The sequence below is a fragment of the Geotrypetes seraphini genome, chromosome 2 (assembly GCF_902459505.1).
Source record: "Geotrypetes seraphini chromosome 2, aGeoSer1.1, whole genome shotgun sequence".
NCBI lineage: Eukaryota > Metazoa > Chordata > Amphibia > Gymnophiona > Dermophiidae > Geotrypetes > Geotrypetes seraphini.
The window spans coordinates 282,694,714-282,717,708 of NC_047085.1; the positions used below are offsets into that span (position 1 = coordinate 282,694,714).

General features: G+C 44.1%; 1 protein-coding gene across 6 annotated transcripts in view; it reads left to right on the forward strand.

Moving 5' to 3' along the window:
* Positions 1 to 22,995, forward strand: part of LOC117353608 (zinc finger protein 208-like) — a 168,285-nt gene that overhangs the window by 17,333 nt on the left and 127,957 nt on the right. The window contains exon 3 of one of the 6 annotated variants that reach the window (XM_033929759.1): positions 22,261 to 22,419. The exons of 4 other annotated variants lie outside the window; for them this stretch is intronic. The gene's annotated coding sequence lies outside the window, so the exon portion shown is untranslated. The remainder of the gene's footprint in view (positions 1 to 22,260; positions 22,420 to 22,995) is intronic. One more of the 6 variants, XM_033929760.1, reaches the window with a different exon arrangement.

Here is a 22,995-nt window from a genome sequence, read left to right on the forward strand (position 1 = left end):
GGTTGTCCTCCGTACCCATCATAAATTTTTGCCTAAAGTGGTTCAGATTTCCACCTCAACCAATCCATTGTTCTTCCAGTATTTTTCCTAAGCCTCATTCTCATCCTGGAGAAGTGGCGCTTCACATTCTGGACTGTAAGCGTGCGTTGGCTTTCTACTTGCAACGCACTCGGGCTCATCGGACTGCTCCTCAACTCTTCACATCTTTTGATCCGAATCGATTGGAGCGTCCATGTCTAAGCAAACCTTATCCAACTGGTTGGCTGCTTGTATCTCTTTCTGCTATGCTCAGGCTGGTCTCCTTCTGCAGGGTCGGGTCACGGGGCATAAAGTCAGAGCGATGGCGGCGTCTGTAGCTTTCCTTAGATCGACTCCTATTGAGGAAATCTGCAAGGCTGCCACTTGGTCCTCGGTTCATACCTTCACCTCTCACTACTGTCTGGATACCTTTTCCAGACGGGACAGCCAGTTTGGCCAGTCAGTTTTGCGTAATCTGTTCTAAATTGCCAACTCTCCCTCTGTCCCTTTTTGGTTAGCTTGGAGGTCACCCACATGTAGAGAATATGCTGCCTGCTTATCCTGGGATAAAGCACAGTTACTTCGTAACAGGTGTTATCCAGGAACAGCAGGCAGATATTCTCGCCACCCACCCACCTCCCCTGGTTGGCTTCTTTGCTAGCTATCTGAACTGAAGCCACGCTGAGGAGATGCACGCCCTGACTCAGGTGGTACACTCGCAAGCTTGAAGATCTTCAAGCAAGTTTGCATGCGAGACTGTCCACTCCGGGCTCCATAGATGACGTCACCCACATGTAGAGACTATCTTCCTGCTGTCCCTGGATAACACCTGTTACAGTAAGTAAGTGTGCTTTTCCTCCTCTTGAGGGATGGCCTCAGCTTCCTGGCATGGAGCTAAATCATCCACCTCCATGAGTTCCAGATTATTAAGTTGATCTGGTCTGGCTGCTGAGCAGTGGATAGAGAACCATTCCCCTTCCTTATCCTCTCTAACTCTGGAGAAAATGCTGCTGGCTTTTCAGTGTGTGAGCCCTGCCCTGCTCTCTGTGGGCCTGCACTGCCCTGAGGCTCCCTGTGAATATTCGAGTAAGTGCAAGGCTTTCTCACAGGGGCATTTTGCCTAAACCTAATGTTAACAGGTTTGGAGACAAACCCTGCAGAACTGGGCTGAGTCTCCATCTCCTTGGCTTCTGACTGGTCAGAAAAAAACTCCTTTTTAGTCAAATTCTCCCTTATGTAACCAGGGAACCTAGGCTGCTGGTCTCTACGGAGCTTGAGAACAAATTTCCTAGTCCTATTTCTGCCTCTCCTGGGAACATGTCAGGCAAGGAGCCTGACTGGTCACAAGGCACAGTAACAGAGCATATGAAAGAGGCAGAGAGAAGGCAGACAGTGGATGGAAGGAAATGAATGAGGAAAGCAGAAACTAGACAACAAAGGTAGAAAAAAAATTATATTTCATTTTTTTTTTTTTTTTTGCATTAGGATAAAGTAGTGTATTAGTTATGTTGATAAACATTTATAAACAAAGCCCTGCCAGCTAAAGATCTCTTTCTCTAGTTCGGCAGCCATAACTTTGATTTATAAAATGACAATTGTATACAATATTGTTTCTTTTATACTTTAATAAAATAAGTTCAGTATAAAACTATTTGAGGCTTGTGTGGATGGGACCAGATGGTTTGCAGGAATGGGGACTGAGCTCGCAGGGACGGGGACAAGCTCATGGGGTCGGAGGCAGGGACAAATTTTTTTCCCTGTGTCATTTTCTACCAGAGCTCAATTGTTCTCAGAAAAAGTATAGGGTTACAACCTCTCCAACCCCACGCCAGCTCTGTGATGTAAACAAAATAAATAAAGACACTTCCTCTCTCTTTTAGGTCCTAGTTCACGCTTGCTGCCTAACACCAGCTCTAGCAGGATACACATTTCAAATCTGACATATTGTAATCACATAAAAGAAAATAAAATTATTTTTTTCTACCTAAGGTTGTCTGGTCATTATTCAAATAATGTTGGTCTCAGGTTTATGCACTTACATGGCCAAGGAAGAAGAAGCCCATAGAAGAACTCCGCAGGAAGGGGAGGCAAGGTCTTGCCGGTGCCTAGAAGAGGAAGCAGTAAAGCACACCGAGAACACAGACCTGCGACTGAAGTGAAAATTGAAGAAGGGAAAGTCTGCGATCCTAGTGGGAGACTCAATCCTAAGTTATGTAGACAGCTACATAGCAGGTGGGAGAGAGGATCCACTAGTGACCTATCTCCCAGGAGCAAGAATAAAGGACATCGTGGACAAAATTGGAGAAATCCTGGAAGGAGCAGAGACAGAAGAGACTGCAGTAGTGATCCACATCGGGACAAATAATGTCAGCAGGAGAGACTACAAAAGAAGTGCACTGATAGAACAGTTCAAGATTCTAGGAAGGAAGTTGAAGATGAGGACCCAGAAGATAGTGTTCTCAGAGATCCTACCAGTACCAAGGGCAGATGTGAAGAGGCAGACAGAATTACAATCAATAAATGCCTGGATGAGGAGATGGTGTGAAGAAGAGGGGTTCCACTTCGTGAGGAACTGGACGTTTTGGGGGTAAGAGCAAGCTCTTCAGGAGAGATGGACTGCACCTGAGCGCGGCGGGAACTAGACTTCTAGCAAACAACGTCAGGAGAGGAATAGAACAGGCTTTAAACTAAGAAGAAAGGGAAAGCTGACAATCGACCAAGTGTCGATGATTCGGAAGAAGGTATCCTGCGAAGATACTAAGGGGAAAAAATGGGAAGAAACAACGGGCAAAACACAGCAATTGACTAACCCAAAAGAGGAGGATAAAAGGATTGCAGCACAAGAGAAGAAAATAAAGTTTGAAGCACAGCGAAAGGAAATGAAGACAAAAAAACATCAGGACCTAAATTGCGTATATACTAATGCAAGGAGCCCAAGGAACAAAATGGGGGAATTAGAAGTCATGGCCAAAACTGAGAACACAGACATCATTGGGGTCACCGAAACATGGTGGAATGAAGAAAACAAATGGGATACAGCACTACCGGGGTACAAACTCTATCGCCAGGACAGGTCTGGTCAGAAAGGAGGAGGAATAGCCCTATACATAAAAGAAAGCATACACTCGACCAGAGTGGACACAGCAGCGACGACCAACAAATTGGAATCACTATGGGTTAAAATATCGGGAAGGAAAGGGTCCAAGACAAAGATGGACCTGTACTATGGTCCACCTGGGCAAACCAAAGCTATCGATGAAGAAATGGAAGCCAAGATGAAGCGAGAATGCAAAAGTGGTAAAACGATTATTATGGGAGACTTCAACTATCCCGGGATAGACTGGAGTCTTGGGAACTCAAAATGCGCTAGGGAGACCGGATTCCTGGAGGCTATACAGGACTGCTTCATGGAGCAGCTTGTTAGAGAACCAATGAGAGGGAATGCCACTCTGCTGGCATGATGGACCTCTGGTCTGACCCAGCAGAGGCATTTCTTATGTTCTTATGAGATCTATAAAGCACTATTTAAATTCCTATTGAATAATTGAGAACTTTCCTTAAGTTTTACTTATTGAAGTGTAAAACCAATGCTTCCCTGGGCCAAACTGGCTGAAAAAAATGTTTCTGGGGCCGCACAAACGCTGCAGCAAGACAGAGGAGGGAGCCGGCAAGACGGTAAACACCCGGGGGCAGAGGAGGAAAACAATGCATTGTCTTCACGGGCCCTCGGGCCACAGGTTGGACACCTCTGATATAGAGTTAACTATAGAAGGGCACAGGAAAAGTTGAAAGTTAGATGTTTCACTGTTGAGTCTGTTTTCCCTCTTCTGCAGCAATGAGAACATTCAAGAACTCTACTGAATTTGATTGAACATAAGCAAATGTAAATTGGCACTAAATAAATAATAATTGGCGTTAGATTACATTTGGTAGCGATTAGTTTTATTTCCTTACCTGTATTTCATGCCTGTTCTGTGGGCTGTACATTCTTCCAGGTAGGTTTGCGCCGCATCATCTGTAGGTTCACGCGGCCTGCAGAGGATCGCTGGTTGGCTGTAGCGATCCTAGCAGGCCGCCGTAGCCTCAGCTGCACATTCCCTCTGGTGCGGTCCCACTGATGTATGGGACCGCGCCAGAGGAAATGTGCAGCTGAGGCTATGACGACCTGCTAGGATCCCTACTGCCGACCAGCGATCCTCTGCAGGCTGTGTGAACCTACAGATGATGTGGCGGGAACCTACAGATGAGCAGCACTTGTGGGCCAGTTTTAGGGAAAATTTGACATGTCTGCTCTATGCAAATGCCAGAAGCCTAAGAAACAAGGTGGAAGAGTTAGAATATATTGCACTAAATGAAAAAGTCAAAAATATACATCAGACTAGATATATTTCATGTATTAAAAAAGGATGAAGGAAGAACAAATGGCAGCCAGCGTGGTTAATGAGTGAGGTGAAGGAAGCTATTAGAGAATCCTTCAGAAAGTGGAAGAAGGATCTGACTGGAAATAATTGCAAACACCACAAGGAATGTTAAGTAAAATGCAAGATGCTAATAAGGAAGGTAAAGAGAGATCTTGAAAAGAAGATTGTGCTGGAAGCAAATACACAGTAAAAACATTTTTAGACAATCGAGGGATAAAAGGGGCTTTCAGAGAAGACGAGGCCAAAGCGGAGAGATAAATGAATTCTTTGCCTCAGTGTTCACCAAGGAAGATGTGGGGGAGTTTCCAATGCCAGAAATTTTATTCAATTCTGATGAATCAGAAAAACTCATACAAATCTCTGTAACACTGGAAGAAGCATAAGTCAAATCGCCTGGAATGGTGATAGAATGCTGATAGAATTGTAAAATGAACTTGCAGAGCTATTGTTAATAATTTGTAATTTTTCTTTAAAAATCTGCATAGTACCAGAAGAATGGAGGGTGGCCACCATGACACCGATTTTTATAAAGTTTTCCAGAGGTGATCCGGAAAATTATAGACCAGTGAGTCTGACGTTGGTGCTAGGTAAAATGGTAGAGACTATTATAAAGAACAAAATGACAGAACATATATGTAAGCATGGATTAATGAGAGAGAGCCAACATGATTTTGGTTGATATTGTGTAGTTATATTTTCAAAAGGCATTTGACAAAATACCTCATGAAAGACTGCTGAAGAAATTAGAAAGTCATGGGATAAGAGGTAATGTCCTTTTATGGACTGAGAACTGATGAATGAAGGGTAAATAGTAGGGCTCCCTAGTGGTCTGTGCTAGGACCACTGCTTTTTAACATATTTATCAATGATCTAGAGATGGAAATAACTAGTGAGATAATTAAATTTGCTGATGACACAAAACTGTTAAATTGCAAGAGGATTTTGAAAAATTGTAAGAAGACCTTGTGAGACTGGAAGACTGGGTGTCAAAATGGCAGATGACATTTAATGTGAGCAAGTGTAAAGTGATACATATAGGAAAGAGGAAATTGAACTATAGCTATGTGGTGCTGGGTTCTGTGTTAGGAGTCGCTGCCCAGGAAAAGTATATAGGTGTCATTGTTGAGGCTACATTAAAACCCTTAGATCAATGTGCTTGGGAAAATCCACTGCTTATTCCTAGGACAAGCAGCATAAAATCTGTTGTACTACTTGGAATCTAGATAGGTACTTGGGACCTGGGTTGGCCACTGTTTGAAAAAGGATACTGGGCTTGATGGACCTTCATTCTGTCCCAGTATGGCAATTCTTATGTTCTAATTTTTTTGAGTTTCTGGAGTTAGTACTGGGTTTCCCTACCTCAGAAATCCTAAAATTGCTACTTTTTTGTTTTCTATGTGGCTTTCCTGGGCCATTTTTGGCACTAAAATTACTGTCATGGCGGCCATCTTGGATTTCCCAATTTCAGTTTAAAAGTTTTTATCTGCCTCAAAACACCTCGTTTTATCAAGATAACATGTGGGATGGACTCTCTAAAGCTAGATTCTTCAAATTCTTGTATTCTTTGTGGCTGATGATTATTTTTGGGATCATCTGTGTTTCATGAGCCACATAATGCATGGAGGGAAGGTGGCCTCGGATTTAGTCCATTCTGCCCCTTTGGGGGAACTCAGCCCATCTCTGGGCTATCTTAAAAGGCCAAACTACGGCCGAAGGGCTGTGTGAGTGCGTCTCCAGTAAAATTCAGTCACAATTTGGTGCCAAAAGCTCCAAGAGCTATGGGGCAAGTTTTTCCCCTGGATTTTCTTAATATTATGTGTCAGGCTTATTTAGCCAAAATAAATCCACCAAATCCACTTTCCATGGCATCCCTGTTGGCACCAGTGGTCTCTCTCCCCCCCCCCCCCCCCCCCCCCAAGGATGCTGGTCCCGAACAGCAGAGTCATACGCAGTCAGGTGATTGAGATGATCTGAAATACGTTCTTATGCCTTTACTTTCTCAGACAAGCACTTCCATAGTGGGAGATTTAGCTGCTGTCACAGATGTTACAGACCCGGATCTGGGAGATACCCAGACTGTGAAGAAGATTCCACTGTGTGGAGACTTTTCAAACCTTCAGTGCTTATAGGGATAATTTCAGATTCCCTTCAAGAGTTAAGATTGGACGCTAATCAGTCCTCGTCAGCTCTCTTATGAGTAGCATAAAGCTTCAGTCTTCCTCATTCCTGACCATCTGGACATTGTGAAGATGCTCACAGATCACTGGGAGATACTGGAGTGCTCTCTTGAGAGGACAAGGCCATGTTTAAGCTTTATCCAATGGTGGATATCCAGTGGTGCTAATCAGCGATTTATTTCTCCACAGGTGGATTCTTTGCTAGTCCGGTCACCTAACGCATTTCTCTCTCCAGCAAAGGCAATGTGTTGTTGAAAAATGCCCAGGTCCACAGAATCAACTTTGTGCTAAGGAGGTTGTTTGATTCTACAGCCGTGGGTTTGAAAGCAGCCACAGTGGCATCTTTTGTTGCCAGGGCCTGTCACTCCCAAGCTGCGTCATGATCCTGACACTATTGTGGATAGGGATCTTCTTTTTCTGATCTTTGATGCCCTGTATGATTAGTTCATGGTGTTGAGCAAGTTATTGGCTTACTCTATCCCTGCGTGCTGGATGTTGTGGATCAGATAGTGGTATAGTAATTCTTCATCCAAGACAACCCTCAGTAACCTGCCCTTTAAGGGGCGATTATTGTTTGGGAAAGGTCTGGACAACCTTATGGCTAGTGTGCAGGACTGCAAACCTAAGTCACCTGACAACAGGCCTCGATCTTCTAGGGGACCGGGTCATTCTACTTTTTGTACCTCTAGGACACAAGTGTCAAATACAAGGCCCGCCTGGCTGTTTTATGCGGCCTGTGGTGCAATGCGGCGTTTTCATTGCCGCAACTGGGTGTTTTATCTTTTTGCTGGCTCCCTCCTCCTCATTTCCGCAGTGTGCTCAAAGCTGCAGGCAGTAGCACCTTGCATGTCCCACGCCTCATATGGAATCATTCCCTCTGACGTTGTGACGTCAGAGAGAAGGTTTTCAGTTCAGGCGCAGGATGCACTTAGGAGCCGCCGCCCGCGGCTTTGAGCACACTGTAGAAATGAGGAGGAGAGAGCCGACCAGAAGATATACTGCTTGAAAGCTATGAACATAAGAACATAAGAATTGCCACTGCTGGGTCAGACCAGTTGTCCATTGTGCCCAGCAGTCCGCTCCCGCGGCGGGCCTTAGGTCAAAGACCAGTGCCCTAATTGAGTCTAGCCTTACCTGCGTACATTCTGGTTCAGCAGGAACTTGTCTAACTTTGTCTTGAATCCCTGGAGGGTATTTTCCCCTATAACAGCACAGGACAGCAATCTATCAAAGCCTAAATGGGAACGAGAGTTTCTGGCTGGCCTGATCACCTTTGGACATACTCTCAGAACTTACTTCATCTCCCATGGCACAAGACATAAGAGCACAGGTACCTGAGAAAGACCCTCATTCTTCTAATGAAGCCCCTCTCCCCTTCCCCCAGGTTTGAACACGTGGAACATCAATGGCTATTAGGATTTCATGTGTGTAGTCGTGATGGAAGACAGATTCTAATGAAGTATAGAAACGTTTATGGCAAGCCTGCGCCTGTGTAGTTTAATTTTGTGGTTAACCCATTTTGTGTTGATAATAAGATTATTTTGTGTGTATATATGAAAAATGAATGGAAAAAATGGTGTTACAATTAGTACTATTATGGGGGCGGGGTTTGGGAAGGAGATGGGCAGTGTCTGGCCCACAACTTAGCCTCTGTTTTAGATTTCAACATCTGTTTTAGATGTGATTGAGTTTGACACCCCTGCTCTAGGAGATATCGTCAATAATGTGGAGCGTCCTCGGGTCAGAGATCCTCTCAGAGCTCCAAGTGAAGGTTTGGGGAAGCTATTTTATTTTATTTTCTATACCAGGGGTGCCCACACTTTTTCGGCTTGCAAGCTACTTTTAAAATGTCCAAGTCAAAATGATCTACCAACAATAAAATTTTTAAAAAAACACAAAGCACACTGTATGCATAGAAAATGTTAATTATCATTTCTATTCCGGGGTTTTTTCAAAGAGGTCAAGACAGATGACTTTATGCACTGTCACCTCAGTAACAACCATACAAAAATAGACAAATATCCCCTCCCTTTTTACTAAACCACGATAGCAGTTTTTAGTGCAGGGAGCTGCACTGAATGCCCAGTGCTGCTCTCGACACTCATAGGCTCCCTGCGCTAAAAAACACTATTGCGGTTTAGTAAAAGGGGACCATAGTGTAAAATATAGACAGCAGATATAAATTCAGACACATTTTGATCACTAAATTTAAAATAAAATAATTTTTCCAACCTTTGTTGTCTGGTGATTTCACGAGTCTCTGGTTGCACTTTTTTCTTCTGACTGTGCATCCAATCTTTCTTGTCTTCTTTCAGCCTTTATGCTTCCTCTCTTCCAGACCTCATTCCCTCCCCCAACCTTTCCTTCCTCTCTCCCTGCCTCCCTTTCTTTTTTTTCTCTCTTCATGCTCCCTTTCTTTATTTCTGTTTCCGTTCTTTCCTTTTGTCTCCCTGCCTGCCCCCTTTCTTTCTTTCTCCCTGCCCTCCCCCAAGCCACTGTTGCTGCCATCGGAGAACAGGCCCCAAAGCCACCGCCACCCCAAGCTCTCCCTGCTTCCCTGCGTTGGGCCGACCTGCATTCCTCTCCCCGATGTCAATTCTGCCATCAGAGAGGAAGTTCCGGCCCAGCCAGGCAGCGATTGGCTGGCCCGAACTTCCTCTCCGATGGCAGAATTGACGTCGGGGAGAGGAAGGCTGATCGGCCCGGTAGATCGCTAAGGCAAAGTGAGTCTATCACAGAGCCCGGGATGGGCTCCGCGATCAACTCACTTTGCCTTGGCGATCTACCGAGCGATCGTGATCGGCCTATTGGGCACCACTGTTATATACCATTCTCCCAAGGGAGCTCTAAACGGTTTCCATGCATTTATTCAGGTACTCAAGCAGTTTTCCCTATCTGTCCCGGTGGGCTCACAATCTATCTAATGGAGCTTAGGGGGAGCTAGGCACCCACTCTGCTTCCACCCCAAAGAAACAGTTTTGACGCTAGGCCCTCGGCCAACCCTCCACAGATCAGAGGGAGGCTCTCGGTGTTCCTGGATGTGTCCTGGAGGCTGGATATTCTGTGGGACGGGTACAGAACTTTTTCTGGACTCTCCAGCAGGGAGGACCAGTAAAAGAAGCCAAAGTCAGAGCCACTGTCCAGAGATTGCTGGATATAGCAGCAATAGAGCTCATTCCAAAGACTGACTCGGACTTAGGCAGATGTTTGATATACTAGTTTGTGCCAAAGAGAGGCTCCAATGACTGGAGAATAATCCTGGATCTCAATGCAGTCCTCAAAGTTCCTCATTTCAGAATGGAAACTGTGAGGTTGGATCTGATGGAGGCCTATCTTCCTATTCCCATTTTTCCAGAGCACAGAAGGAACTGGACAGCTAACAAACTCCAGCTGAACGCTTCTAAAACTGAACTCCTCTGGACCAGAAAGAGAAGCACCAACTGCACTCGCCTGACATTAACCTGGAAATCAACCTCCCTAACAGCAAAGGACCATGTACGCAGCTTCGGGGTGATACTGGATGGCCACTCTCAGCCCACATTTCACGAGTAGTCTCCACCTCCTATTACCTACAACAACTCCAAAGGGTTAAGCCTTACCTCTCCAAACCCGACTTAACCCAGCTCATCCACGCCTATGTACTTTCTAGACTACACTATTGCAACTCTCTCTTCCACGGCATCACCACAAAGGAACTCAAACGGATTCAGCAGGTCCAAAATGCAGCAATCTGACTCCTATAGGGCCTCAACTACTGTGACCCCCACCTCTTCAGCTCTCCAAGTAGAATATTGGCTAGCTATTAGGAAATGCTGCATCTTCAAAGCTCTAGTAATTGCTCACAAAAGATTCAACAACATAACCTCTACATACATAGCTTCCAAACTATACCAGTACACCCCCAATTGTCCCCTTCGCTTAACCGCAGAAAGACAACTGCGCATACCCCATGGAAAATCCCTCCAGATGGAAACGGCCCGGAAACGCTCATGACATTCTGGAGAGCAGTGAAGACCATACTTTTCATCTAAACAGACTATGACAGACTGACTCCCCCTTTCTGTAACCCACCTTTGTGCCCCTGTATTTAATGACCAGTCTCAAACTTAGTCTCTATGGAATTTCAACAATTTTTTCGCATCGTACCCACTTCTCTTAAGACCTGTCATGTCCCCGCTTTTGTATAATGTCTGCATTGTGAATGTCCTGATGTAACCCGTTCTGAGCTTCGGGGACAACGGGCTAGAAATCAAAATAAACAAACTTGAGGATCCATGTCTTGCACAGGCAGTTCCACTTTATAGCCTTGTATTTCTGGCTTGCGACAGCACCTCGGACTTTTACCAAAGTGATGGTGGTTATGGCAGCCCATCTAGGCAGACTTGGGATCCTAGTCCATCCATATCTGGACAATTGCCTCATCAGGGTTCAGTCAGAGTCTGAAGGACACCAAGCAGTTTGCCAAGTCATTCCGTTGCTGCAGAGGCTAGGCTGAGAATGGTTTTTGTTCTTGAGTTGTATCAGGAGAAGCTTCACCAGTTGATATGTGAAATTGCCCTGACAGCCTGGCAATATTTGCGGATACTAGTCATGACTATCGATGTAGTCCCTGGGTGAGGGCTCACTTGTGCCCACTCAAAGACACCAGAGGCACGGCACAGTTTGACATGGTGGTTGAATACTCTCTCCCTCTCTAGGAGGGATGACAGATGCCGGTCCTTTTGGCTGAAGGGAGGGGGGCCCTTTGTGCAGACAGTCCATTCCGGAGAAGGAGTAGTTGATTCAATCGCTTGGAGCGATTCAGCTGGATTTCCTGTACTTTGAGAGTGCATTCCAGAACAGGGTGGTTTGAGTGGTATGTTCGAAAGAGCACAGAGCCGAATTCTGCATCGATCCTGCTGGTTCTTGCCTTTTTACAGGAAGGTTTGGTGACAGGTTTTTCAGTTGGCTCGAACAACGCAAGGGTGGTAGCCTATGTCAGTCATCAAGGGGGCACCAGATGCACACCCCCGTGGCAGGAGGCTCAACTCCTCTTTCAATGGAGGGAAAAACATCTTCAGGCACTCTCCATAGCACACCTAGCGGGAGTAGACAACATGCAAGTGGATTATTTCAGCCACCAAACTCTGGATCCAGAGGAATAGTTTCTGTCCCAGAGAGAGTCACCCAATGTTCAACCTGATGGTGCCGTCGTCGCGAACCCGGAAGCATAGGACACCATGTTGCTTCTGGTGCCAAAGGAGGGTCTTCTTTATGTCTTTCTTCCATGGTCCATGATAAGCCGTCTTCAAGGCTTTCTGGGATCGGGTGATTCTCATGGTTCCAGATTGGCTGAGGTGCATGTGCTATGTGGATCTGGTTCATCAGCTGGAGCAGGATCTCAAGCTTTCCTGCCACTCTCGTCTTGGGCAAGCTACTCGACAGGAGTCATAGCTGCCATCTTACGCAGCATGAAGATGACTATATGCTAAAGCTTTGTAGTATTGTCATAAGTGGTGTGTTCGAAAGAGCATAGACCCAAACTTGGCTCTTGCCTCTACAGGAAGGTTTAGTGACTGGTCTTGCAGGTGGCTTTAGGTCCAAAGCAAGAAAGCCTTCTGGGGCTTTCTTGCTTTGGACTTAAGCCCCTGGGAGGCTCTCTTGTTTACCCAGATGGGGGTTAGGTTCTTAAAGGGTGCATTGCAGCTTTGCCCCCCTTTGCCCCAGCCAGTTTTGACTTGGAATTTGAACCTGGTTCTCAGGTCGCTGGCATGCCCTCCCTACAAACTGTTGAACCGGGCTTCTTTGAGAGACCTTTCTATCAAGGCTGTCTTTCTGGTGGCTGTTGCATTGACCTGAAGGCTTTGTCCTACAGAGTCCGAACTTTGTCCGAACTTTAGGCTTTGTCCTACAGAGTCCTTTTCTTCAGAATGCGGACTCTAGTGTTATCCTATGCACGGTTCCTTCCTTTTAATGAAGAAGTGAGGTTGCTATCATTTTTGCCCTCTGGTTTGAAAGCACATGACAGGGTATTGAAATTGATGGACGTGTGCAGAATCTTATTGCGGTACTTGGAAGATGCAAATTAATTTCATATGTTGGATTGCCTGTTTGTGTTGGTTGGGCAGGCCACCTATGAAGGCCTCCATTTCTAGATGGATTTGGATAGCGATTTCATCGGCCACATTGGAGCTGGTAAGTATGTGCTCTCCACGTGGTCTCCCTGGCACATATTTGTGGAATGGCCACTTGGTCTTCTTTGCATACCTTTATGAAGTTTTATAGAATTGATGTGGCGGCCAAGAGGGATTCCGCATTTGGATCCTTGGTTCTGGCAGCAGGCTCATCAGTCCCACCCTGAATTTGAGGGACTACTCTGTTATATCCCGCTTGTCCAGGAATCGAGTGGGATTATACAAGATTAGGTTCTTACCTTTGCAAATCATCTTTCTTGTAAATCCATTCTCTATTCCTGAAATTTGCCCTGAGAGTGCTGCCTTAATAAGTATCGGTAAAGGAGAGTCACGTGATGTGCTGAGCCGAGCAGGATCTGTTCTGCATGAGGTTTGGGGCGCCAGGTTCCTGCCTAGCCTCCCCCAGCATTTCCACCGTCAGCATTGACTTTGGTTGAGGTGCATGGACAAGTTCGTGCAGTTCTGCAGCCCAGTCATGAGTGGCAAAACAACGCGTAACACCAAAGATCGGGAGGCAAGAGCTTTGAGGCCTGATTTCAAGATGGCAGTGGCGGACTTAGGTTCCATGCTTCCCCTATTGGAGGTGCATATTGATGCTCTGTCCGCGTTGGTGGTGTGAGCCTTGGATGCCCGGTTCGAGCAATTGTCAGGCCAACTCTCTTCTCTGGAGACTTTATTGACCGAAACAACCTGACGAACCGGTGAATTAGAGACACGAGTAGCGATGGTTGAGGACACACATACTGCGTCTGCGGCGGATCTCGTCTCCCTCAAAGAACAGCTTCGCCGACAAGCTTGAAGACCTTGAGAACTGTTCGTGAAGGGACAACCTGCGCTTGATCGGCTTATCTGAAGCAGTTCCTGACTCTCATCTGGTTGTCTACCCTGGAACCAGGCACCAATCGAACGCGCAATGCCTATTTGTTTACTTACCCATCCCCAAAGGGATACACCCACAAAAGATTCCTTAATAGAACTCTCTCATTCCAAGCTGGCAGATGGACAGATTGCCTGACCACCCTCATCTTATCTGCCCCATCGTACTCTTCCTTCAGGAAATCTCTCAAATCTTACCTCTTTGATAAATTTCTCGAACCCCTCCCCTCCAAATAACCAAATTCTACGACCTCTCCTTGCATAGTAATCCACTTCAACCGCATTATACAATCTCTTGCATCATATCTTGTTCTTAAGTCGCTCGCACTGTATTTTCACTGAATAAATATCTCCGCTATAAATGTACAGGCTCTTGCATTGTAAATCTGCATTGTTCTTCGCTGTATAAACACCCATGCTGAATATGTACAGTCCCCTGCATTGTAAACTGCGCTCAACTGCATATTACATTCCCTTGCATTGTATCTTCGCTGTGTATGTACAGTCTCTCTTACATTGTAAACTGCTCTGAACTGTTTGTGGTGTTGCGGTATACAAAAATAAAAGTTATTATTATTATTATTACCACTACCGGCTGGAATGGGGCTTCTGAGAGACTCGATTGGGCGCATCAGCTTGGTAGGCACACGGATGATCACACCCGCGCCTGAGTCACCATACTAAAGGTCCACAATTCTGCCCATAAGGCGGAATTAATGCAGCACTATAAGCAAAAATGCAACAATCTCACCTATGAAGGAGCTCCAGTTCAACTTTTTCAAGATTACTCCCCTGTTCTGCAAGAACGTCAATGGCATTTCTCCAGAGTCTGCACTCTTCGATCGCAAGCAGAGTTTTATGTTGCTTTACCCGGCGCATTTGAAGATTAGGATGGCTGCCGGGTGGAAGAGCTATGCTACCGATGAGGCGGCGCAGGCCTATTTGGACACTTTGCCTGGAGAGTCAGGCCCTTCCTCAGTGGCCTCCTGATTTTGCTAGACATGTGGCTGGTAATCAGCGACTCTTCATGGAGATTGGGAGTGAGGGCCCTGCTCACATCATTAGTGACTCTGTTGCTCCATCCCACTGGGCGGGGTGGGGTGAAAGTTGGTGTTGGGGAGCATAGGGGGGATTGTGAGGAGGGGTTGGGTGGGAGGAGGGGGGATTGGGTTGAAGAGAGTCGGGTTTTGGGGGGTGGGGGGTTTGGGGCAGGGGGTGGAACAGTCCTCCTTCAATCACTTTTGGGTGTGGTTTGTTGGGATCTTATATCCCTTTCTAGTAAGTCACAACAATGTGTATATTTTGGTAACTGTGGCCCTGGGGGAGGCTGGGCTCCTGGGGTTCTCTTCTGTTTCTTTGTTCTGTGCCTTTTCTTCGCTTGTCTTGTAGATGAGTACCCCTTTTAGGCTCACTTTTTGGAATGTAGTGGGCATCACTTCGCCGATTAAGTGCTCCAAAATTTTGACTGTTTTACAACGGTATCATTCCGACATAGCTTGTCTGCTGGAAACTCGTCTGACGGATGCTGAGCATCTTAAGTTGCGAAGGTCCTAGATGGGGGAGGTTTATTTTGCATCCTCGTCAAAGGGACATGGGGGCATCGCGGTGCTGGTCCATAAGTCTTCACCGCTTGGTGTACAGGTTTTGGTAAAGTCCTTAGATGTATGTTATCTTCTGCACATTACTTTGGGGGACCGGAGCTATTTGTTGCTGGTTGTCTATGGTCTGAATTTGTCTGAATCTTCCTTTTTACAACAGCTAGTTCACTTATATTCGCGCTATTCTGGTGATCCTCTCCTCTTGGTTGGAGATTTCAATCTGGTTAGTGACCCGGACTGTGATAAGTCTGGACCCGTTGCTACGCCATTACGAGCTAAAGGACACCTTCTTGTTGATTTTTGTGCTACTATAAAGGACACCTTCTTGTTGATTTTTGTGCTACTATGTCTGTGGTGGTTCCGTGGCGTCTCTTACACCTGGAGGTTCGGGACTTTACTCATCTCTCAAGGGCCCAAAATACCTAGTCTAGGATTGACTATATTTTTGTGTCCCCGGGTTTGTTCTCCTTGGTTGTGCGGACGGAGATTGGTCCTCTTAGTATTTCTGATCACACCCTCATCTGGCTTGATATTTACTTGGATACAGCGTACCTTTGAACCCCTTCTTGGCGGTTCCCCTTTTATCTTGAGCATGATGTGGAGTTTCGGCGTTTTCTACAGGCCCAGTGGGAGGCCTATGTGAATGACAATGCTCAACATCAGGACGATCCTATCTTGTTTTGGGAGGCCGCAAAGTCGATGATTCGGGGTCACTTGAACTCTTTTCTTTGTGCTCAAAATAAACGCATTCACCATGGTGTTCTCACATTGGAGCGGGCCCTGCGAGCTACTAAGTGGGCTTTCTCTGCTGCTCCTTCGGAGTTGACTAGGGAGCAATATTTGTCTACTCTGGGAGCTCTCAACTCTTTGCTTCATTCTCGCTATCAGCGGTGGGTTGCTTATCATAAACATCACTTCCAAATGTTTGAAAGTAAGCTGGGGCGTGTGCTGGCACGCCTGGTTGACACTACGACTAGTAGGCAGCTGATTTTGACACTTAGGACTCCGGGGGGAGGTGTAGGGTGTCTCGTACCTCAGAGGTGTTTGCAGTTCTTTCTGATTTCTTTGAATGCTTATATGGTGCCCCGGATGATGCCTCCCCGGAGCTTTTGGAGGATTATCTTCACTCGTCCAGGATGTCCCACTTCTCGGAGGATGTGGTGACTATTCTTAATTGTCCGTTCCAGACGAGCGAATTGCAGTCTGCCATTAAGGCCTTACGCTCTGGGAAAGCCCCGGGACCGGCTGGCTATTCTGATGAGTTCTATAAACTTCTCTCCCCTAAGCTATGTGGTCCTCTGTTGGCATACTTTAACGCTGCTGTTGCCCGTGGATCTTTTCCCCGTTATGCTAACGAGGCGCTTATTACCTTGTTGTTAAAACCGGGTAAGGAGCGGATGATCCGATATCCCTGATTAATGTTGATCTCAAGTTTCAAGTTTTATTTTGATTTGATGAATCGCTTATTCAAATTTACTAAGTGAGTTACAATAAAAGAAAGATAAACATACATTTAGACATACTATTTAAAATTTAAAAATGATGGGTTAGACCGACAGACTAACAAACTAATCGATACACAAGGGATGGAGGAATAAAGTTCCAATTCAATTCTTTAAAGTTGAAAAAAAAGAACCATAGATGGAAAAAACATTAGGGAGGGAGTATTATAAACCTGGAGGGTAACTACTTTAAGATTTGAGTATAATTTAAAGATTAAAAGCATCTGTAAAAAGAAAACTTTTTAAGTTATTTTTAAAATGTCTAAGATCATTTTCCTCTCTTATATATTGAGGCAAAGTGTTCCAAAGTTGCGGGGCCATCACCGAAAACATATCATGTCGTCGAGTTCCGATAACTTTCAGGGAGGGGACTACTATGAGCTTTTGGATAGTAGACCGAAGAGAACGTGATGTATTATAAGGAATAACCATTCTATTAATAAATTGTGGTTCATTGGTTGAATGAGTTTTAAATACTAGGAGTAATGTTTTAAAGGTGATACGGTGGTTGATTGGAAGCCAGTGTGAGTTGATCAGAAAAGGAGTAACATGATCATATTTTTTACCGTTATGAATGAGTTTGACGGCTGTGTTCTGTATTATTTGAAGTCGCTTCTTTTCTTTTTGTGTGATGTTTATTAGTAATGAATTGCAGTAATCGAGTTTAACAATAATTAGGGAGTGGATTAGAATGTTTAGTGATTTTAGCTCGAGAAACTTAGAGATCAAACGAATCATGCGTAACCTATAGAAGCAAAATTTAACAGTATTACTTATGTGTTCATGATAGGTGAATTTATCGTCAATAATGATACCCAGTATTTTTAAAGATGGTACTAAGTCCAGATGAATATTATCAAGAGTGAAAGGAATACTTAAGCTTATTCCCTTTTTCCATGGGAAAAGTAAAGCTTTTATTTTTTGTATATTTAGAGCTAGCGTGTTGAAATTAAGCCAGTCTTTGCTTGTCTCAAGTTTTTTGTTGATCTCAAGTATTTCCTCTGCATTTTCTGGATTTAGAGGATGTGAAAGTTGAATGTCATCGGCATATGTGAAGGTAGTAAAGCCTATTGATTGACATAGACTTAATAGGGGTGATAGAAAAATGTTAAACAATAATGGGGATAGAAAGGATCCTTGGGGAATACCATAATTAAGAGTATAAGACTTTGATGTCATGTTATTGAAACTAACGGATGAATGATTAGAGATAAAAGGAGATAAACCATTCTAGTATTTGATTAGACACCTATAGATTTTAGTCTATCAAGGAGTAAGGCATGATCGATAGTGTCAAATGCTGCTGACAGATCTAAGGAGAAGAGGATAACGGAGTTATGATGGTCTAGGTGGTAAAATATATTTGTGGTCAGACCAATCAGTGAGTACTATGGTTTTTTTCTGAACCCTGTCTGGTTTGGATGTAATTTATTGGTTGATTTGACGAAGTCTGATAGTTGATCAAATACTAATCTTTCTGTTAGTTTGGCTAAGAATGGAATATTAGCGATAGGGCGATAATTTGAGGCATCCTTGGGGCTGGATTTATGATCCTTTATAATTGGAAAAATTGTGGCAGTTTTCCATGACAGTGGTAATAAGCCAGTGTTAAGGCTCTTTAGAATAAGAGAGTGTATAAATGGGCCGAAGCAGGAAAAAATTTTTTAAAGATGAATGGAGGGATGATCTCTGATCGGGAACCTTTTAAATTAACTCTTTGAAAAAGACGTTCAATATCAGCTAATGAAGGAAGGTTAAAAGTGGAACATTTAGCAAGAAGTAAGTGACAATTATTTAAAATATCGGTAGAATCTCCGGATAAAGTATGGTCAAATTTTTTCCATATATCGCTAATTTTGTTGCAAAAATAGTTGGCAAGGTCTTGAGCTGTTAGGTTGATCTTGAGGTTATTGTCTTCTTTCTGAGAGATAGGGGCAATGGATTTCAAAATAGAATAGAGGATGGAAAGGTTTTTTGCTTTTAAGATTTTGGTGGAATAGTAATTTCTTTTGGCACAAATTAATTTTTCAAGCTTTTTTCCCATGTGTTGGCTGACCGTTTGGCCCCTTATCTTCCTACTGTAATTCACGAAGACCAAGTTGGTTTTGTTCATGGCTGCCAGTTGGTTTGCAATGTACGGAAGGTCCTATTTGCGCTTGCCCATTGTTAATATCACAAAATCCCTGCTTTATTTGTTAGTTTAGATGCTTCCAAAGACTTTGAAAGTGTGCATTGGTCCTTTTGTTTCATACCCTAGAGTTTGTCGGATTTCAGGGGTTCTTCCTTCAAGCTATTCGTTGCTTATATTCTAATCCTCAGCGTCCTTGTTGGTTAATGGTACCCGTATGGACTCTTTTCCTATTCTCAGGGGCACCAGACAGGGCTGCCCCTTTCCCATTTACTTTATCTCATTTCTCTGGAACCTTTACTTTTTTCCTTACGTTTATTCGAGGATGTCCGGGGTCTCCGTATAGCAGGGGTGGACTTGAAGACTTTGGCTTTCGCTGATGATTTGTTTCTCATTTTTACTCAGCCGGAGGTTTCTTTACCAGCTGTGTTGGATCTACTTTCCGAGTATAGGTTTTACTCCGGCCTTTCACTTAATTTGGACAAGTCGGTTGTCCTTCCCTCTTGCCCTGCGGTTCGTACGACGTGGAGGGGTCCCTTTCCCCTCTGATGGGTGGAGTCAATGGTGAAATACCTGGGGGTCCACATTCCACTCGACCTCTCCCGACTATATTATTTAAATGTAGAGCCCTTGTTTCAGGCGCTTGTCACTCGTTTGCAGTTATGGAAAGGACTTCCGCTATTGCTTCTGGGCAGAGTGAGTTTATACAACATACTTCTAGGCGGTTCACAGTGAAGAGAGCTGGACAGTCATCGAATTACAGAATACAAATGGCGAGGATGATACAGTACAGTCAGTGAATTACAGATTACAATTAGTAAAATACATTACGATACAATACAGTTAGTACAGTACATGTATTTCTCAAGTTATCAGCATGGAGTTAATCGTTTAGAACTGGTAACTGATTAGGAGATAAATCTTTTGAATAGTGCTATCTTAATTTCTTTCCGAAATGCGACATAGGTCAGCCTAGCTCTGTTTATGTAGTTGCCTAGCCAGGTCTGCTGTTTGCTAGCTTGAGACTTCAAAGTTCTGTCCATAATGGACCTATATTTGCAATCAGTGATCCTTGGGTAGGCAAAAAGATTGGAGTTTCTGGTTGTCCTACTGGGAATGTGTAGCTCGAAATGTGGTAAGAGATAGGTAGGGTCCATTTCCCACACTAGTTTAAAGCATAGGCAAGAGAACTTGAACATTATTCGCGCCTCCATTGGTAACCAGTGTAGCAGTTTGTAGTAACATGCTCACTTTTCTTTAGTCCGAATATTAAGCGGACGGCCGTGTTCTGCACTATTCTTAATTTTTTTACAGTTTTTTTTAGGTAAACCCACATATATGATGTTGCAGTAGTCTAATGTGGAAAGGACTAATGACTGAACCAGAAGTCTAAAAGATAGAAGGTCGAAATAATTTTTAATGGTCTTCAATTTCCATAGTGCATAAAAGCACTTTTTTTGCCACTAGGTTTGTGTGTTCGATCATGGTCAGGCGGGTGTCTAATGTGACTCCTAGTATTTTTATGGTTTTTGTTATTGGGTAATTGTGACCATTTAGGTGTAAAGATGTTCTGGTAATTTTATCCTTACTGAATCTTCGCCATTTGACGGTGAGCTGTGGTATGGATCATATTAATGATTTTTTGGGGGGGGTACTGCCCATTTTACTAATACTTCTTTGGAGCTCTCTTGTTTCACCAAGACACACTTTAGTGTCTTATCTTCATTCTTTGCCCTCAGCTCAGCCTGAGCTCCTTCCTCTTACGATTTTACATTACCCTTTGCGGAAGGCTTGGCAATGGGTTTGTAAATTTCACTCCCTTAGTTCTAGTGTTTCTCCTTTCTTGCCTTTACGCTTTAATGGGAATTTCCTACCTGGGATGGACAGGGCCAGTTTTGTCTGTTGGGAGCAGGGAGGATTCATTACCTGTTTCAAGTGGCGGAGGACAATGGTCTTTTGACTCATTGTGTCTAGAATTTAATCTCCCCTGAACGGATGGCTTTGCTTATCTGCAACTTCATCACTACATTTCCTCTCTGTCACCCTGTTATTTGATGGCTTCTTGTCAGGAGCTATTGTCTACGGTTTTCACCATTGGATCTCAGCTTTCTGTTCCTCTTAAATTTCATCATAGACACTTGAAGGATGAGTCCCCCCTGCTTGACCATTGAGGGACGCTTGGGCTCGCGATCTTTCTGTAGACTTGCCTGCTTATGTTGTTCTCTGTGCTATCCGCAAATTGCCTGCTTTTCGCAAATAAACTACCTTTTGGGAGCAACATTATAAATTGGTTTTACGCTTGTATATCTCTCCTAAAAGAGCTCACCTTTCGGGGTTCCAAGCATCCTGAAGCTGGGTTGGGTCACATGTTCTGGACCTGTCCTGTTATCCAATCCTTTTGGGAAGCTATTTTTCTTTTTGTTAAAAGTATTTGGACTGTTGCTATCCAATGTTCTCCCTTGTTTCTTTTTGGTGTTCCCCTACATTTTTCCCCTCGCAGACCGGGGACTGCTACATTTCTCCGGTGGACTGTAGTGATAGCCTTCAAGTGTATTCTGCTCAAGTGGCTGGAGGTGGAGGGCCCTGACTATTCACTCTGGTGATGTCGTCTCATCACCCTACTGATGTGGGAATGTCGCGATGTACAGAACTTTTCTTTACCTGGACGTACTTTCCAACATACATAGGAACCTTTTTGGAGCACGCAACCGCCTCCTGAACTGTTGATTTGTTGTTTGGACTCATTTCTGCACATATTGCTTGCTCTGAATATATTTGCTTTCATTTCTAGCTTGGGTATTTAGGACTGGGCTTGACGGAGGACTGGGGATTGAGGTGGGTTGGAGGGGTTATACACTGCATTTATTCTGAGTTCGCCATGCTGTTTGGTGGTTTCATGTTACTTGTTTCTGGCCAGTTTCATTTTCTTATCAATCTTGGGGCACACAGGGGGATAGTGGGGTTGAGTGGGTCGGGGTGGCAGCCTAGTGTACTGTTTTATGTTGACAAAATGCTAGCTTGATTTCTGAATTTCCCTGTGTTTTTGTACTGTTTATTGTTGAGCTCAATAAAACATATTTGACAATAAGTACCGGTAAATTGGTCTACTGATTCTTTGACCAGTCTTTGTCAAGAATAATGCCCTCAAAATTTTGTGTACTTTGCTCTGGGAGTGGGGTCCTTAATTACTGCACCTCACACTTAGTGCAGGGCAGGCTGAGTCTCCGTATTTGCACTGTTTTCTTGTTTACAATGTTTTTAAATTTCTGATTGACTGCTCTGATGTTTATTGATGTTATTATGAGCAGATTAGACTTGTGTCTCAGGGAGTATTCCCTTACCCCTCCCCTTTCTATGTCTTATACAGGTTTGGCTGTCTGCTTTTGTACCAATTAGAAGTCAGAGGGCAGTCCTGAGGTAAGAGGGGGAGGATCAAAAATATGTAAACGAGGCATCCTACAAGGAATATCACCACCCACTTGTCCAGGAATAGAGTGTGGATTTACAAGAAAGAAGTTTAGCAAAGGTAAAAGCCCAATCTTTCTCTACCATGCAGCAAGGAGGTACTTAAATGTTAAGCATACTGATTCCAAGTTATAATAGTATTCTGTAATGGAATCTATATGCCTAGGTTCCATTATAAATAGACACACCATTCATGAAGCATGGGGGCACCTAAAGGTTAGGTACACTGATACCAAATAATAATATTATTGGAATCTAGATGCCTGGGGAGGTCAGGATATAAAACCAAATAAATAAATAAAATGTTAGGTATGCCAATACTGGTATTATAATAGACACCTACCATGCAGCATGAGGGACATCTACAGTAAAAGTTAGGCATGCCTATACCAGCTTTCATTAGTATTATATAACAGAATTTAGTTGCCTAGGTTCCCTTGGCACCTAAAAGTTAGGCACTCTGATACCAGGTTACACTAGTATTCTATTGTGGAATCTAGACTCCTGTTTCCATTTAGGAATAGACTCCTGTTCTTTTTAACATTTTTATAAGCGATATTGCTGAAAGGCTGTCAGATAAGATTTGCCTCTTTGCAGAAGATACCAAAATCTGCAATAGAGTGGACACCCCGGATGG